The 18521-nt window shown below is 44.7% G+C and overlaps 1 pseudogene; it reads right to left on the bottom strand.

Annotated features, from left to right (window-relative positions):
* Nucleotides 1-5920: 5920 nt before the first annotated feature.
* LOC111743291 lies at nucleotides 5921-6039 on the bottom strand (annotated as a pseudogene).
* Nucleotides 6040-18521: the final 12482 nt, after the last annotated feature.

Here is an 18521-nt window from a genome sequence, read left to right as displayed (position 1 = left end):
TCTATTATATTTACTGTAATGCTATGGGGTAAATACTGACTGGAATAAGAACTCTCAAGTTCAAGTTTGAGACTCACCAATTTTACTTGCTATATAATCTTGGACAGGTCATGTAATCTCTCTGGATCTCAGTTTCTAACACTGTGAGAAGAAGATTAAGATACCTACCTTACAGAGTTTCTGCGAGGATTAAATTAGACTAATATAAAATCCTGCGTCTAGAATATAGTAAATGCTCAATAAACAGTATGCAACACTGTTTCTGCTGTCGTTATAACATTCAGCACAGCTTTATAACTTGAGTTCCATAACTATCAAACTTATTATCATTGATTTTTATGTGGAATCTTGGAGAAAATATTTTGTATCTCTTGAAATCTCCTTCACTTGAAAGTGAAAGAAAACCAACTAAATATCTTTCATTTATACGTTCAGCAGACACTTATTGAGCACTTCTCTTTGCCAGGAACTGTTTAGGTGCTGAGGGTATAGTAGGGAAAAAAAAATCCCCAAGTTTTATGGTGCTTATATTCTAGCACAGAGAGATAAAATACAAAGAATGAGTTTCAAGCAAAGGAGACTTGGAAATATGGGCAGGGACAAATCATAAAGTCCTGTGGACCATGATAAGAAGTTTGGATGTTATGAAATATTGTAGAATATTGTAGAAGCGGCCGAAGGGAAAAAAAAGCACAGAAGTGGCATCGTGTCATTCAAGTTCTCAAAAGCGTGCTCTGTGTGCTGTGTGGGGATGGAGAGTAGCGGTCGAGAGTAAAAGCAAGGAAACCAGTTAGGAGACTGTTGTGGGAAAAGATGAGATGGAAAGAAGTAGACAGATAAGAAATTTATTTTAGACATAGAATCAGCAAATTTGGTGATGGATTGGATGTCAGAGGTACGACAGAGAGGAGTCAAGGAGAATGCTTAGATTTCTGATCCGAACAACTGAAAAGTGCGATTGGTTGTGCCATTACAAGATAAAGAGACTGAGTGAGGGGTCAGAGAAGGAGAGAGTGCTGTGTTGTACGTGTTGAATCAAAATGACCACCAGACCATCAAGAGACATTGTTAAATAGGCAGCCAGACATATGGGTGTAGAAATCAGAGCTAGAGTTATAGATGACAATGTCAGCATAAATGGTACTTAAAGCCATGGGGCTATGTTAGATAACCAAAGGAGTGAGTGTAGATGAAGATGAAAACATGGAGATGCCAATATTTAGAAGTCAGTTAAAAGAGAAAGACAGTAATGAAAAGTAATTCATGAGCCTGATAATCAAGGTAATTCTAATAAGAGTGGAATTAACCTCAGGGACAACAAGACTCAAGGTCTATAATGCCATCAGGACTCTGTCTTTCTTTGCCACTCTGTGTTCTCTCTCTCTCTTTCTCTCCCTCTCTCTCTCTCTCTCTCTCTCTCTCTCTCCCTTCTTCAATCTTATAGCTCTTTCAATTTCCATCTGTGGTCTTCATTACAGAATTTTTCTATTTGAAAGGAATATAGCTACAGGCATCTCTGAATTCCATCTTCGCAATGCAAGAGAAAAGGAAAAATCTTCCTCCCAACTTCAGTTTGAAATATCCTAAGGAAGATCATTGATTGGCATGGTGTAGGTCACAAGCCCACCCTTTGAACCAGTCATGGGCCAGGAGAGCAGAGTGACATAATTGACTGGCCCAGCCTGGTTCTGTGTTCCCCAGAGTCTAGTATGAACGCTTTTCTTCGAAGAGAGCAGCATATTTGCAGCTACTGATGGAATCACTGAGCTAGGCAGCCTTTTCAATCTGGATCTGCTTCCTAATTTTAAACTTGATATGTCTGTCTGTATCTCCAAATATAGTATGATGTGGTGGCCTGGGTTTGAGTTTTTCTTCTTGTTTTATATCTTCAATCAAGTTTAAATAAATGAATTTGCTCTTATCTAGAGTTGAGATTGATGTACTCAACATTTATACTGGAAAGTAAAGTGGGTCATGAAAAAAGAAAGGAAAAGAAAACCGGAGGATCGCGAATCTTTGGCAGCCACTGAACCACCTATTCCAGGGTGATGTGTTCACAGAGAGGCCATGGTGAAGCTGGGCGTCCTGGCCCAGAGGTTCTTTCCAGTAGATCGACCTATCAAAGGGAAGATCGGATGACCACTTCTATAGCACTCTGCCTATCCAGGGTTCTCCCTTCAGTGATAAGCTGAGCTAAGCCCAGAGGCAGGGGCCAGCTGAATTGGCTACCTTGCAACACTCTCAGTAATTGTCTGACTCTAGTCTGGGCCTGTTCCAATTTTGTTTTGATTTACTGTGCAGGGGGTGAAAATGGAAGAATGTATTTCTAAGCCCACACACTTCAGAGGACTAAGAAAAAGTGACAACCCAAGTTTTCTAACCAAAACATGATGATGTGAAGAGCACATTCCATAATGGTGACTTAGCTGGTCTATTTAAGGTGCACATTTCAGTCTGTCTTTATAGCTGCTATATGAGAGGGCAATGTCGGGGATATCCGAAAGGCTATTTATGCAATGCACCTGACTGCAGTCTGCAATCTCTAAGATTCCTCAGTTGGGTTGTTAAAAGGGACCCCTCAGTGACCCCAATATATGACCAAAAGAAGCTTATTAAATGTCAGGGAAGATTTCTGATCATTCCCATGCCTATGCTCCATACCCATATGATCTGGTCTAGAGAGTCTGGTCTCGAGGTTAAGAGGTTTGCTCTGGGATTTGCCAAGATCTATGGTTTTGCCCCTTTATAATTTTCATTCACGAAGCCATGTTATCAGCTCCAGTGAGATCCTAGGGTCTGGAGCCTTGTCTTAAAAGAACACAAGATCAAACCCTTCCCTACTAAGAGGCTGACAAGGGCAACATTAATAGGAACAATTAACTTGCCATTCACTCTGGGCTGGTTGTTCATCATAATGTTTAGAATGAGCCCAGATACTCTTTTTTGTCTTTTCATTTTGGCTTGATTTTTGATGTTATTTCTCTTGTTTTTAGTTAGCATATTTAGATTGTCATTTTTTATTTGCCCCTTAAAACGTTTGATCTTAGAAAGAAATCTTCATTTTTGTCTACACGGTAAAATCAAGATGAAGAATAGGAGCCAACTCAGATTGAGGTCAGCAAAGCAATTACTGGATGGGTTGCTTTTTGACTCTTTTTCCTTCCTTCACGAAGAGTTTGATATTGTTGCGTCCTTGTTAAAAATCACTCCCAAGCCTGAGACGTTCAACTGGAGAGAACTACAGACCTTGGCAAACTCCACACTCTTTAGACTAGTCTCCAGACCTGACTGATTAGATCCATAGATGCCGAAGGAATTTGAACATGTGATCTCCCGTAAGAAACTCTCAAGGGATATTTTTCTCTCTAGAATACACTTTTACTTCCTTTGCCTTTGGAATAGGGTCCCAGTAATAAGTCTCTTTCCTTGCTCCTGAGGTGGAAGTGGGATTAGGTATAATCAGAACTGTCTTAAGTGTGAGATGAGACGAGCTTTCTCATGATTCCCAAGCGTCTCTCCTACGGGGCAATTAAGAATCCTTGCATTACTTTTCGGGACCACCAGGAGTTAAACATAAAGGGTGGGGGAGACCTCTTCTCTAAAAGCCTCATCACTGTGATTATGAAAAGGAAAAATATGTAAATACCAGATATCACACCAGGTGGGAGAGAGAGTGGTGAGAAAAGTTCCAGGCTTGTAAGGTGGATGGAACTAAGCAAGTAGACAGGCAGGGAAGCAGACAGGGAAGTCTCTAAGCAGATGGCCAGGCTCTACCCCTGGGCTGGGATTCAAGTACAACTTCAATCCAGGCATTGGGGGCCAACGAGGGTATGCCCGCTACCTACAGGTGCTGAGAGGAACACAGGGCATCAACAGGCACCAAAACTGAAGGTACAAAGAAAGGCCAAGCTAGATAGCATTGCATTAGAGTGGCTAACCATAGGGCTGCAGAGTGACGCTTGCCTGGGTGGTCTCCTCAGCTCTTTCTTTTATTACCTCTGTGACCATGGGAAAGTCACTATACCTTCCTTGGCTTCAGTTTCCTCATCTGTAAACCGAGGGTAATAATATCTACTGTAGGGAACTGTTGGTAGAATTAAATAAACTATAACACGCTTAGCATAGTATCTGGCATATAACAAACACTCAAAAAAGTGATAGCTATTATCATCACAAAAATAAGTAAGAGCCAGTTTAATCTGAAAAAAGACACAACAAAAATCACATTATCCAGATTAGCATTGAGAGAAAATTGATTTTTAATCCCACACAGTCAAGTTTGAGCTCCTTAAATCCCTCTTGCCCAAGGCCAAGATTAGTCCTAGCGCCCTATAACAGAACTAAGTCCACAGGTGAGGATCAAGTGGCCCCAGTTGGGGATGAAGAAGGTTGGCAGAGGCTGGAGCCAAGTTGAGCCTGACGGTAACTGAGCTGTCTTTGAGCAGGTAACAGGGTATCATGTGGAAAAGGGATAAAACGTTTTTTCTCTTTTTATCAAGAGCATAGTTAAAGAGACATATTATAGTTTAAAACAAGAACTTTCTAAAAATTAGAATTATTTTAAATCTGGAGCAGGTGGCATGGGAAGGGGGTGAGCTCATCTTTTCAAAAGTGGTCAGGCAACAGATGGACAGACAGGCGTTCTAACAGGAGACACCCAGGTTAGAAGTTTGAGCTAGTTGACCTCCAATGTGCTGTCCAAGGTGCAGAAGCTAAGAAATTATTCCCGCTTTTGAGCACAAAAGCTCGCAAATTGCCAGCAAAGTTTTGGAACTAAGCTTAGCATGGTATATTTTGCCACCCTTGAGAGAATCACCTTTTCCAGGGTTTAATGGAGATGGTGGTTGTTCTGTGGGGCTGTTGACTTCCCAGTAGCACTGTGCTGCTTCTGATCTTTGCAAAAAACGGGGTAGAAGTGGTGCTGGGAGTTTGGGGCAGGGGGAGGTGGCAAGAGAATATAAAATGAGGAAAAAATAGATGCACTACAAAACTGGCAATTAGTTTGTAGTATGCTAGTTTCATAAAGTAGACCTCACACTTGAGATCTGAAAGGTAATCATCTGAGATATCAGAGCCTGACTATAAATAGCCACGCTTCTAGCCTTATGGCTGCACCCCGGGGAGAGCGGCCAGCAGAAAGGTACCCTGCTGGGGCCCTGGGGGCCAGGGCCACCCTCCCTCAACTTATCCTATTAATGTCAGCTCCCAGGACAATGAAGCATCTGGATAGCTATTTATGCCCCGCTCAGCTCTAATTGCTGCGCTCATCATGGGAAAGCCTGCTGCAGGAAGAATAACTACGCTAGACAAGCTGCTCTCTCTATCCAGCCAGTGGTTAGAATCAAAAGGTGTAATCACAGGTTTTGCCCAGGAGCTGCCATGAGACCCGCCCTCTGGCATTGCCCTTATTCTTGGAGCCTTTTGTCTGGGTTGCTCTCCAGGTAGCTGCTCCCAGCTTCCTCCCAGCAAAGCAGACAGCTCATCTCTCTGCCACTTTCCCATGAGACCTGAGGAGGGACTAGGCCGGACTGGGTTTGCAAACAGATGCTTGAGAATCTCCAAACACCACCTTGTGGAACAGACGCATCATTTGATAGCATCTGCAAGCTGCAGCTCAAGCCAAGGCTCCAGGCTCTGGGTCTTGTGCAGTGGCTCAGTGAGTTTCTCATCTGTGCGTGTGTATATGTGTGTGTTTATGCACCTGCATGTATGTGGGGTAGGATATTTTGGGGTGAGTGAATCCTTGCATGTAGCTAGCTCAGTCCCTGGGCTCCACTCACATTCTATCTCACATATACATGATGTGCAATTGTTTGTCAAATATTATCAAGGTTGTGATGAATAAAACACATTTTCAAGTATGGCTTTTTGTCATTACAGTTTCGTTTTCTTTTTTCTTTTTATTGTTTTTTATTATTTATGCCTACAGCATTTGGTCTTCCTAAGTGGTCTCCCATCCAAGTACTAACAAGGCCCAATCCTGCTTAGCTTCCGAGATCAGATGGGATCGGTCTCGTTTAGGGTGGCATGGCTATAGACCAGGGACCGTGGCTCCACTGGGGCTCCACTGTAGGATCTTCTGCATGTAAAGCAGACGTGCTAACCGTTACACTATGGAACCACGTCCAACACAATTTCTTGATGAACAGATAACTCACAAGAAAACTACTTTGATGTGAGAGATTTCAAAGTATTTTTAGAATTCGAAAGGAGCAAAAACATGGGAAACCACTGCTCTACTAAGTAAAAGTCCACACGAAGCCATTATGATGTGTTTATTTTTATGCCTTGGACATTTCAGAAATCTGACTTAAAAATTAAACTTGCAGCTTGTAAAATTAACACAAAAAATATTCAGGAGATTCTGACCCTCTTCCTACATCTCACTCTATCTTTGACATGCTCTGCATTTCCAGCCCAGAGTATGTAGTAGGTCTTTGGCTAATGCTTGCTAACTTGTCAAATGTCGCCCTCTCCCTGAGCTTCAGCCCATCCCAAGTCCCTGGGCCATCTCCAACTTCAGTTTTTCTGGTTCTAGTGAATATTGGCAGCTACCCAGGGAAGAGCCAATGGGGCTTCAGCAAGAATCCAATCCTGTCCCAAGCTTCCCATCCTTCTGAGCATTTCACTGGTCTGAATGGTTTGATGAGGAGACAAATTTCAAGGGATCTGGCTTAGGTCCCTTTCGTACAAATTATTGTGCTCCTGGGGGTATATTGCAAAATGTATGGGCTTTGGAGCAAAAAAAAAAAAAAAAAAAAAATGCATATGCCCATTTAGACTCCATTCATCATTAACAGTAATTAACTTTAGGCAAATCACGTCACCTTTGTTTACTCATCTATAAAACACTCCCACTGTAGGGCTTGGCATAGTAATGTAAGAATTCCTTTTCCTATACTGTTTTCCCAAAATTTGATCTATTTTGCACTGCAAAGTACTTTTTGGACAGAAAACACAGTCCTTACCTAAAGAAATTTATAACACACTTGGGTGAGTGATTCATGGGTCTATAACCTGCATAGTCACACAGAGCCCTGAGCTCAGAAGGGCCCTATGAGTAGTTTGATGCTCTGCTTGAAATTTAATAACTTTTGCATGAAATTTGTAATAACTTTTGAGCAAGGGGCTCTTATTTTAATTTTTCACTGGGCCCCCAAAATTATGTAGCTAGTCCTGGATATATGTATGCATAACACACTTCAAGAACATACATGCCATTGTCTTGTCAGCATGACCCAAGGATGCACTGGAGTGCTGATGGAACATAACATTAAGGAAGTTTTCCTGGAGTTGAGAAGAACAGGAAGGCAAGGAATGAAAGGACTCAAAAATAATAATCCAAAACAATTTTATGGCTGTTCTAACCCAACAAAGAAACTGCCCTTCTGCTTTAGATGGTCCTGGACCTGGGGCAATTCTGGGTCCTCTGCATGGCAGGGCCCCCTTATTTTCACAAGCTAAGTTTGCTCTCCTGAAACTGTTAGAAATCTTGGCTTGAGGAAGCGTCCCCCACAGCTTTGTTCTAAACCTCGAAGATTCTGTCATACATTGCTCTGTTTTTTAATTTCTCTAAAATTATCAAAATTGATGAAATACATGCATGTTTCTGCTCCTTTCCACCTGACATGTCCACCTCTTCCCCTGTCCTTCTACTTAGGCTGTTTACATCTTAAGAATATGCCTCTTTTTCTCTTCTGCCCATATTTAAATCTGGCTTTGCAGCCTACTAGCTGTGTGACTTCAGGCAAGTTATTCGATCTCTCTGTGCTGCAGTTTCCTTATTTAGAACATGAGGATAATAATAATGCCTACCTTATAAGGTTGTCGTGAGAATTAAAGGATGCACATAAAATAGTTAGAAGCATGCCTACCACATAGTAAAACTCAATAAATGTTTATAATTATTTTTACCAACTCTCACTCCTACATAGCCCACTTAATCAATCATCAAGCCCTAAAAGTTTCTACCTCTGAAACTGCTCCATCCTCACTTCCAGCACTTTATTCCAGGCCGCTGTCTTCTCTCTCCTGAATTCTGCTGCATTCTCTGAACTGAACCCCAAGCTCTAAACTCACTCTCCCCACAATGCACAGCATCACACATGGCATGTAGTAGGTGCTCAATATATGTTGACTAAGTCAATGAATGAATGAACGATGAAGGAAAGAAAGCAGTAGAGTGATGATTCTAAAGCACAAACTGATCATCTCACTCTGTGTTGCTTAAAAGCCTCAGTGCTCAGGATAAAACCCAGATTCCTTAACCGAGGCCTTCTTGACCCGGCCTCTGCTCAGTTCTTAAGCTCCCTCACTCCCTATTAGCCTCTCCATCCACACGCCTCAGCTCCCCACCTCCAGCCTTGTCCCCCTGGTCACTCTTCTCTCCCTTGGGTCTTTGCTCACATGCTCCCATCATTCTGCATCTGGCATTTCCTGCTCATTTCCTAACTGTGCTTAGACATGGCCTCCTGAATCCCCAAGGCTGTAGCAAATGTCTCTGCTACACATTTCCAGAGCACATGTGGGTAAACCGCCACTTATCCCTATCTCCCTTTTTCTTGTCCGTCTCTTCCACTAGAACTGAAACTCCTCAACTGTAAAGGTCGTACCTTGTTCATTTCCCTATTTTTCGTAACAATCACAATTCTTGAAATAGAATAGACATTTGGTAAATGATGATCTATTTATCAATTAACGTTGCACTATAATTTTTTTTAATATCTGTTTCTGCCCTTCCTCTAGACTGTGAGCACATCAAGGGCAGAAACCATGGCCGCTTCTTACTTACTTTCATATCTCCAGTGCCTAGTGCAGCCAGACCCACAGGAGGCACTCAGTGCATATGTTTAAAATAAAGAAATGACTTTAACATTTTTAAATTTGAATCTATCAATCTACAAATATTTATTATGTATCTTTTTTTAGGCGAGATATCTTATTAGCATAAATTGTCAAATGAGACACAATGGCCAGCTGAGGGAAAGGAAATCCTAGGCTGAGAAACAGCTTGGAGGCCTATGGAGAGCTGTGAAAGAGCCTGTAGAGTCTGGGAAACAGTTAGGGCGGATGGAGTGACATAGTGAGACAAACGATTGAAAAGGGACTTAGACTGCAATCCCTAAGTAACAGGGAGCCACTGCAAATTCTTAAGGATGGCATAGACAAGAAACAGCCTAGGTTTAGGACTAGAAACCCCAGAGTAGAGAAAAGAATGGCTTAAAGTGGCTTGAGTCGGAGAGAGCGGGCAGAGGCCATGGTAGCAGTAACAGAACAGAACATGTGAAAATGGAGAAGGGAAGAGATGGATATAAATGTAGCTTTAGGGCTATGTGAGTGCTGGCCTGGGAGAGGCCAGTAAGGATGGCAAGTCTGAAAATGGCTTGGATCTAATCTTGGGGACTGAGGGGATGGTGGCATTGTCACTGAGGAGGAAGAGCATGTTGACGTGGTGGTGGTGGTGAGTTTGGAGGTGCTGTTGGGAGCAGCTAACGAGCTGGCCCTTGGACACACTGTGGCGGGGGATGAGGAACTTCAGTGTATAGTGTGGCAGGCAGCCTGAAGCCAGGCTCTGGAGGGAGGCCCTACGCTGATGAAGCTGTAGAGAGCAGTCGAGTGTGGCCCTGGAGCCTGGTGCTTCCATCTCAGGGGAAGAATGCAGTGGAGGATGCCAAGCTGGAGGGGATACAGGCAAACCGAGGGCTCTCTGCTCCAGCCTTTCAGAGTAATATTCGCAAAATGTAACCGTTAGTGAACGGTGTTGAGAGACACGAAACTACAAAACTTGACATTTCTGAATACAGGTAGGCAGGAGAGGGGGTTTCCAAAATCAGGCTGAGGCTTCTGCTGCTTCCTTCAAACCTCACTGAAATGCGACACGAAGGGCACTCCCACCCCATGGAGGAGCCAGGTTGGGTGGCAGAGCTGAGCAGAGAGTTCAGAACAGCCGCATAAACACCCACCTATCCAAATGCCATTCTGCCCTGGGTTTGGGGGAAGATCCTGGGTGGGGGTGGGGGTGGGGGTGCTGGGGAAGGAGAGGGAGAAAGGCAGAAAACAGGAAGGGGATAGGGGGGTTGTGGTCATTTTTTTCTTTTCCACATAGCACATAAGGAAGTAAGAAAGCCAAGGATTTCTGTCAATTGCAAGAGCTTCTGCAGCAACAGAGATGTCAGCTCAGGAGCCAAATTGCCATTTCTACTTTAATTGGAGCCTCTCCATGAAGGTTGGGGAAGGGTGCTGCAAGGGGGGTGGTGGAGAGAGGAGAGGAGAAAGAGTCAGCAACAGGGCTAGAGAGACGCAGCAGAGAGAGAAAAAGACAGAAAGAGGTCTCACGCGGGAGAAAAACCCCTCAAGCAGGCCCGGTCGGTGTCTCAGAGCCTCTGCTAGCGGGCCAGGCTGCTGGTTCCACCAGGGACAGAGAGGCCACCACAGACAGTGGGGTGGCCCCTCTCTGTGGGTGCACTCACTCCGTACCAGGGCAAGAAATGAGCAAGGGGAGGGATCTGGAGTTTGTTAATTTTCTCTTCCTTCTTCATCGTTTATTAAAAAAGTAAAAAACTAAAATCCTTTTTTCATTTTTCTCCAGTGCCCTGACTACTTGTCAAGCCCACAATTCTTGATGTGTCAAAGAAAGCTCAGCCCATGTAAAGCCAGGGCATATGTATCCAATAAAGCCTAATCCTCCTGCCGGCTCCTCAGCTTTACAGGTAACCTACGTAGATGTGGACCCAGGCCCTCCTGCCTCCCCGTGCCCAGGCCCCTTAACCCTGAGGGTCCCTGAGGGGCTGAGAGATATGCCAGAGGCAGGGCCTGAAAAGAGTGAGATTAAATGAGCAATAAGAAAAAGGGAGCCATGTACACGTGTGTGTGTGTGTGTGTGTGAAAGAGAGAGAGAGAGTGTGTGTGTGTATGAGAGACAGAGAAAAGAGAGAGGGAGAGAGGGAGAGAGAGAGGAGGGAAGATTACAGATTAGAGCTGATGGAATGGTGGAGAGGAGTAGGGAAAGGGAGATAAGACAGAAGACATAGAGGGGGGGAAAAGGGTACGCGGAGTTAGCATTTGGGTATATGCAATGTTTGTTTCTCATACCTTGTCTCTTCCTACATATTCATAAACATATTAAAATAGAGTTTGAAAGAAGCTTTTAGACATCAAAGAATTCAGCTCATTTACAGATGCAAAAATTGAAGTTCTGATGCTCAGGCAAAGGAAGCACCTCACTTACAGTCATAGAACTGGTAGGTTAGGATTCGAAGCTAGATCTCTTGACTTTCTTATCTGTGCCCTCAGAGCCCAGCGCATCGTTCCTGCAGTTTGACTCATGGGTATGTAATAATAACTACCACTTAGTGCTTATCATGTGCCAAGTACTGCCCAAGCGCTTTACATCTGTTACCTCTTTTTATCTTGACAACAACCCTAAAAGGCAGGTCCTATTATTATCCACATTTCAGAGTCGAGGGAAAAATACAGAGGGGTCAAGTTAATTGCACGAGGTTGCACATCAGGTAAAGTGGTGGAGCTGGAGTACAAACCCAGGCAATCTGACTCAAGTGCTTATTTGTAACCACTCTGCTAAGCCACCTCTCAATAATAAATTAAAAGGAAGGTGAACAAAGTCCATGCAATTATTCTCATCTAGAGGCCGAGGAGAGACCATTCTCTCTCCAGCATGCCAAAGCTGATGTATGTTAGCAGGAGAACTTACCATGGTCCATCTGGCACCTCTTCACTCATTTGTTCCCTAAGATTATAGGTCTTCACTCATGTTTAGCTGGGAGGCTGGTCTGTGACTTCCTTCTTCATTGCACGGTTAACGAGTCAGGCTTCATGCAGAGTACGAGTTGTCTTCATGAACACGCTGAAAAACATGGACTGAGCGCCTAGCTTATGGCGGGCACTGTGGTAGCCATGGAGGGCTGAGGGATCTTCATCAGGATGTACCCAGCAGAGATCCTTTCCTTAAGGATCTCTGCGTCTCTTAGGAGAGCCAAGATGTGTACACAATGACTGTACCACAAGCTAGAGAACCAAAAACAACACCAAGAAACACATTAATGCAGTGCTAAGGGAATTTAGAGGAGCAAGAGATGGCCTTGGGATGTGGCACATGGGAGGACTTCATGCAGGAGGTGAGCATAAGCTGGGCCTCAAGGAGTCAACTCAGTTGGACTCTGCAAAGATGGGAGAGAGAAAACGGCATTTACAGTAGAAGGAATGCTAGTGTAAAGGCTCAAATCAAAAAAAGTAGAGAGAATCTCAAAGGGCTTCCAGGGATGGATGGAACTTCCTCTGGAAAGGGATGGCCAGCACCACAGAGCGTTTTCCATTTCCTCCCTCTCAGATGACCTTTCGGTTCCAGGCCCTGCACAAATAGATCACGGGGGCTCTGCTCAGAGGGGCCATCCTTTTACTGAGTGTGTGCCAATACTTCATGTGCATCCCCTCCTATGCAATAAGTATTGTCATTACCTTCAATTTACAGAAGAGGAGATGGAAACCAGAAAGGTTGAGCGGCTGAACAAAGACACACAGCTAACAAAAGGCACCGCCTGGGACTTGGCTCAGGCAGTGTGACGCAGCCAACTAGAGCCCACTGAGCCTTCGTGCTACCTGTGCGGTCTTAAGAAACTGGTTCCCAGGGAGCAGACACTCAGGACGAGAGTTCGGTTCAGTCTTCACCTGGAAACTAGGTTGAAGCAAAATTCTAGCAGGAAGAAAGGGGCCAGGGGCTGCCTGCTGGGTCAGAAAACCTGGGATTCAGCACCTATTGCAGGATGCCGTGTCTGCGTGTTAATAACGCTTTGCTCCTGAAGGTTTCTCGGGACTGCAGAGTGTGCATTCCAGAAACCAAACATGCTTAAAGTGCAGATAATCTATAGAGCTCTAGTTACACATGTATGTGCATCGATCAGCAGAAAGACTATGTCTATTTCTAAACAATGTTCTAACATCTAACAGTTCTAACATCTTAGAACTCTACTGTAAACATCTAATAAAATTATAGATTTCACCATGGGATCTTAGTCCCACGGGGCTCTCACCCCCTCTTCTTCCTCCCTTCTCCATGCTCCCTTCTTCCTTGCACTTCCTCTCTTCCTTCTCTCCTTTCCTCTGCTGCCTCCCCCATATTATTTGCTGCTAGGGAATCACTCAAAGGTTCCAGCAACATTTAAAGGGAAATTTCAGCTTTGCATATTTCAGAGCTAAACTCAGGGTCCCAGGCTTCCACAGCTCAAGGACTGCTGCCCATCCAAGAACATGTTCTGTTTCTTTCCTGAATTTTATTGGCTTAAAAGGAAAAGGTGGGTATTAGAGGGTGGCCAAAGCCTCAAGCTTGAGAATAAAGTAGTCAACTTATGTTCTTCAGAGTCTGCCAGGACCAAGATCTAGGGCTTGATGAGGCTTGGAGCTGACTCACTTCAGCTTGCAGCATTCTAGGAGGTAACTGCTTGTCTCAAGGCCCAGCTGCCTCAACCTGGCACCTGCAGCCTTGCGCTGCTGCCCACTTGCTGCACCCAGCAGCAGCATCAGTCTCAGCATCAGAAGCAGTGGCAGCGGTAGCACCTGCCCGCCTCCCCCCACCAACCTGGGCACCTGCAGCCCTCTGCAGTAACTCCTTTTCAACCCAGCCAGCCCTCCATCAGGGCTGCAGTTGATGAAATCTGGGAGCTATTTTGAAATTTCCCTTTTTTAAAAAAAGTCCAAACTGATTAGTTGATAATTACATGTTGGAACATCTGCTCTGATTTGTTTTATTCTTTCTATTTTGGAAAATTGGAATACACTGAAGTTTTGCCTTCTGGAATCGCTGGCCTGGCTCTTGGTGTGTGAGCAGCCCTCCTGCACGGCAGCACCTGGCTCGGCCCACAGCCCAGCTCATAGGGAAAAGCGCAACTCCCCTGCCTGAAATGGTGGTGCTTCAGCACCTCCGCATCCCAGCCCTGCCCTGCAAAGGGTTAGAAAACCTCCCTCTCTGTTGTGACCCTTAGGAACTTCCATTTACCTGCCTCCAAGGTTTGGAGGTCTGAGAGGAACACAGACCCAGCAAAGCCTGCAGCCAGATTGGGGTGTGATGTGGCGAAGCCCTGTGTGGTCCCTTACAACCCCCCCACCCCACACAGCAATCAGTTGCTTGGCTGGTTTTCCTCTGGGACTGCCCAGGTGCTTCTGTCTTCCAGGGAGGAGAGCAGGCCTACACTGCACAGGCTTGCTGTTACTGAGAGGTTGGGGCTTGCTCGGGTTTGCTCATGACAGGATCCTGGCATTTAAAATCTACGAACGTTCAAACTCCAAGTGTCTGCCATTGTGAGTGACTGCTCAGGCCTGGAGGTGTTACTGACGAAGCTCCCCAGGGCTGAGGACTTGCATGACCCTCATCAGCTCTGCATTCAATTGGCATTTCTGGACTGCGTGTGCAGCACTGGAGGCTGAGTGTGAGAAGAGGCGGAAGGACCATCGAGGTGAATTAGACACAGACTCTACCCTCGGGGGCTCATGATGCTGCCCCACTCCAAACCCTTCTCCTAGTGGCATCCAGGATGGTCTTAAAATCTAAAACACAAATATGGTTATATAACTCATTTACTTTTAAACCCTTCAATGGCTCTCTGTGACTTTATGATGAAGTCCAAGCTGAAGTCCTTCACTTGGCATCCAGGGCTCTTACAGATATGCCCGCAGCTTATTTCGCTTGGTCTCCCTCCCACCCATCTCAGACTCCATGCACCAGCCACACTGCACAAGGGGCAGTTCTCTGAACCTCCCCTGCTCCTTCTTGTCCATCTTGCCTTCAAGCAGGTCATCCCCTTTTCCTGGATTACACTTTTTTTCTCTTCCCTTCACCCCTTCGCTTAAATAACTGTTACTTGTCTCTCAGGGTTCAACCTAGATGAGAATTTCTCCAGCGGTCCATTCCTGGTCCTCCCAAACTTCCAAGGACTTAGGTGCCCAAATTCTGTGCTTCTATAGCAATCTGAATTTCCCCCTAAGCTATGCATCATACTTCGTCGATACTGTCTGATTACTCCTCCATCTTCTCACCCAGATCAAAAGCCTGTCGAGAACAGATGTTTTGCTTATTGTACTATCTCAGACAACTAACACATGGTGGTGCTCTACAAACTGTTGGATAAGAGAAAGACTGAGTAAATGAATACACAGATAAATAAATGCTTGACTTACCAGGGAGATGACACTTCACAAATAAGATAATATTAGAAAGTATTATAGTGTGTGTATAAGACAGGGCAAGTTATGCTATGCTGTAGTAATAAGCAACCCCAATTCTCAGTAGTTTATAAAAACAAAAGGTTTATTTACCGCTCCTCCTATAATATTACCGTGGGTCAGTAGAGATATTCTGCTGGATGATGTCCACCAGATATTCTGCTGGATGATGTCCTCCGGCCAAAAGGAAGCTGCATCTCTGTGCTTCCACAGTTGCTGAGGCAGGAGAAAGAGGACACGATAAATTTGTCACTGGCTCTGAAATTTTCCGTTCGTAAGTGACACAAATAATTTCTGTTCTTATTTGGTGGATGAAGCAAGTCACATGACCACTTTGAATTTCAAAGGGGCCAGAGAAATATAATCTGACTATGTGTCCAGAAGGAGAACTAAAAATATTTGGCGAACAGCATTAATACCCTAGATAAGAAATCTAGGAAGAGTCCACTTCCAAACGAAGTGTCTAGTGAAGACTTTACGAACAAGGTGGAGTTTGACATGGGCCTTCAAGGGTGAGTTGGATTTCAGCCACTCGGTTCAGTTTGCTGAGCTATGATTCCACATGCTGGGAAAGCATCCAGCATTCTTCATTTTCACTTGCTCCCCGCTGCAGCTGGAAAGTTTCCTGGGCTCCCTGCTCTGAACATTATTCAGATAAATAAGACAAGGTCCCACCTCTGAGGGTGTTCGTGGTCTAGCAGGGAAGCTAAAGTCCTGAAGGTGTACAGATATTCATTAAATATGCATGAATGTGATACGCACAATAAAAAGTGTAGCGCAAAGAAAGAGAAATTACTTCTGTTTGGAGGCACCAAGCTGTGGGGAGGTGAGTAGGATTTCAAGAGGGAGAATTAGGATCAAAAGTGGGGAGGGGCGCCAGGTAGAAGAATCGGCATGAACCAAACCACGGGATTGGGTGCTCGCTCACAAAGCAAAGTAGGAAGAAATATCCTTTAGGTTGGCTAGTGTCCTGGACACCGGGGCAGTAAGGCAGTGGGAAGGAGTGGGAAACCTCCTGAAATTGGAAATTTTCAAAAATGGGAGAGTAAAGGACAGGAGAGCAGCAGCATCTTCTTTTCATGAAAAACTTTTCTGAAGTCTCGGCCTAGGAGCCATTGCTGAAGCTCAATGAGTTTAGAAAGGCCTTGCACCTTATCCCTCACACCTCACGATTAATCTCAAAGATTCACAGTACGTCACTTCCCTCTGCCCATCCACCCCCCACTTTACCCACAGGGCATGGATTTGCAGTCTTGGTAGCTATCTATCTCTTGCTTGTCAATGAACGGACAACTCCAGAGGAAGTTCGGAGATCTTAGAGACTGGATTCCAAAACATAGCCCGATCCAGAATGTTGTCCTACCCTGGACATACCTCCTGTCCCGTGGGAGTCAGAGTCACTATGTCCATTGCCCAGGGAGGGGTCGGGCTAGCTTTGATCACTCTGTTCTTCCTGGATCCACCTACTATCTTCATCAACCCTCCCTTATGACTTTGGTTATTTTTCGGATCAACCCAGTCTCGAAATAATATGTCAACACAGGCTTTGTGGTGAGGGTGACCGTAATGAGGAATATGGTGATGATTATTGTTAGTTTTCATTTTGTCTGGTTTTATTTTGTTTTGTTTTGTTTTAGTGCAAATTGCTGTTGCTGAGGACTGATTTCCTGAAGCCAAAGTTTCCTGCCTCTCATTCACTTCACACTTTGACTCATTTATTTCTCCTATTTCCCCAAAGACCTTTTGACACTTTGAAAAGTGTTTTACTTAGATACGATTCTGCTCTCTTACCTTGTGTTTCTTCCATTTCTTCCTTCTCGCTTTTTATTAATAAGTCATAAAGAAAGTGTTTGGAGGCAAACATCACTCACTGAGTAATAAAACCAGGGGCAGAGGACAGAGCAATGCAGAGAAGTAGAGGCTGGGGAGGCGGCCGTTACTCCACAGCACACCACGTGCGAGGGTGAGGGAAGCCAGTGAAAGAAGAGGGCACTGAGCACGGTGGCTTTAGGAGGCCAGCAAGGCTTCCTTAAAAGCAGCCAGGAGATCCAGGCAGCTCAGAGATAGGGCCAGACTCTGAATTCCTGTAATGTCCTTGCATCATTTTGTGAATCCGATCACAGATGGATAGGTGCCAATGCTGGAAGGCTGCGTGTGGGTCATCTGCTCCAGCTTTTCCAGATGAGAACGAGGTTAATGACTTAGCCCAGGAGAGTCTGTTAGATCCTGAGCCTTGCTCAGAATTCGCCCAAAGCACTCTTCTTGCTTTTCATACTTTCCCAAGGGGTCACACCCACTCTCATGGGCCATTGTCACCAACACTGATGACTCTCCTCAACTCCAGACTCAGAGATGCCACGCACGTAATGAATTGTGAGACATTTCGACCCAAAAGACCTTCAGCCACCCAGGCTCTTTACCTCCCAGATCTGGTTAACGCGATTTGGAACTACCAAGTAATTAAACTATAATATCTCAGACTTCTTTCAACTGCTCTGTTCCTGAGCAACCACATTCTCCTTTGAAACCTCTCTCAAAACCACTCTTCCATCTTTTGGTTCTCATTACCAGTTCTGCATACAGGCCTTCTCATCCCTCTGCTGGCCTGCTAGTCTCTCCGTCTCCAGGCTCTACTCTCATCAAGCTGTCTTTCACACTCTATGGAATAGATTTTCCTGCAACTCAAACCAGATTATATTCTTCCTATGACCAAAACCCTAATTATTCCATGAAGACAGAGAGGACTTGGAAGAAAGAGGGTGGGAGATGCCAAAGAACACTGCCTAACACAGGGCCTGGCCCTGGGCTCTCAACTAGAGTTTGATGAATGAATAAATCAGTGATGAGAGTACAAAGGGGCGGCACAAGGACATAGGAAGAACGTGAACTCGTGTATGTTTTCCAGCTCTAGCATTTATGGTGTGGCTTCAGGCACACACTAAGCCATTCTGAAATTCAGATTCTGAAAAAAAAAAAGCAAACTTAATACTGCTTGACTTAGCTCACAGGGTTGTCATGAGGATCAAGTGAGAGAATGGTTACAAAAGAGCTTGTTAAAGCATCAAATAATATGCAAAGGGAAACTATTATTACATTACAATTTCGGCTAGAGTCGGAGGAAACACAGTGCCTGCTAGGATAGTCAGTGTGATCTTGGGCAAGTCACTTCTCGTCTCTGAACCTAAGACTTCCCATCAACAGAACAATAGTTTCAGACTCAAATCTCTCAAATCTCTTCCAGTGCTTACTTCCCAGGATTCGAGTTTCTGATCCAAGGCTCTGTGTGTCCC

Source organism: Pteropus vampyrus, unplaced genomic scaffold (assembly GCF_000151845.1).
Source record: "Pteropus vampyrus isolate Shadow unplaced genomic scaffold, Pvam_2.0 Scaffold110, whole genome shotgun sequence".
Classification (NCBI taxonomy): domain Eukaryota; kingdom Metazoa; phylum Chordata; class Mammalia; order Chiroptera; family Pteropodidae; genus Pteropus; species Pteropus vampyrus.
Note: the sequence above shows the minus strand (reverse complement) of the source record. Positions and strands in the feature narration are given on the sequence as shown.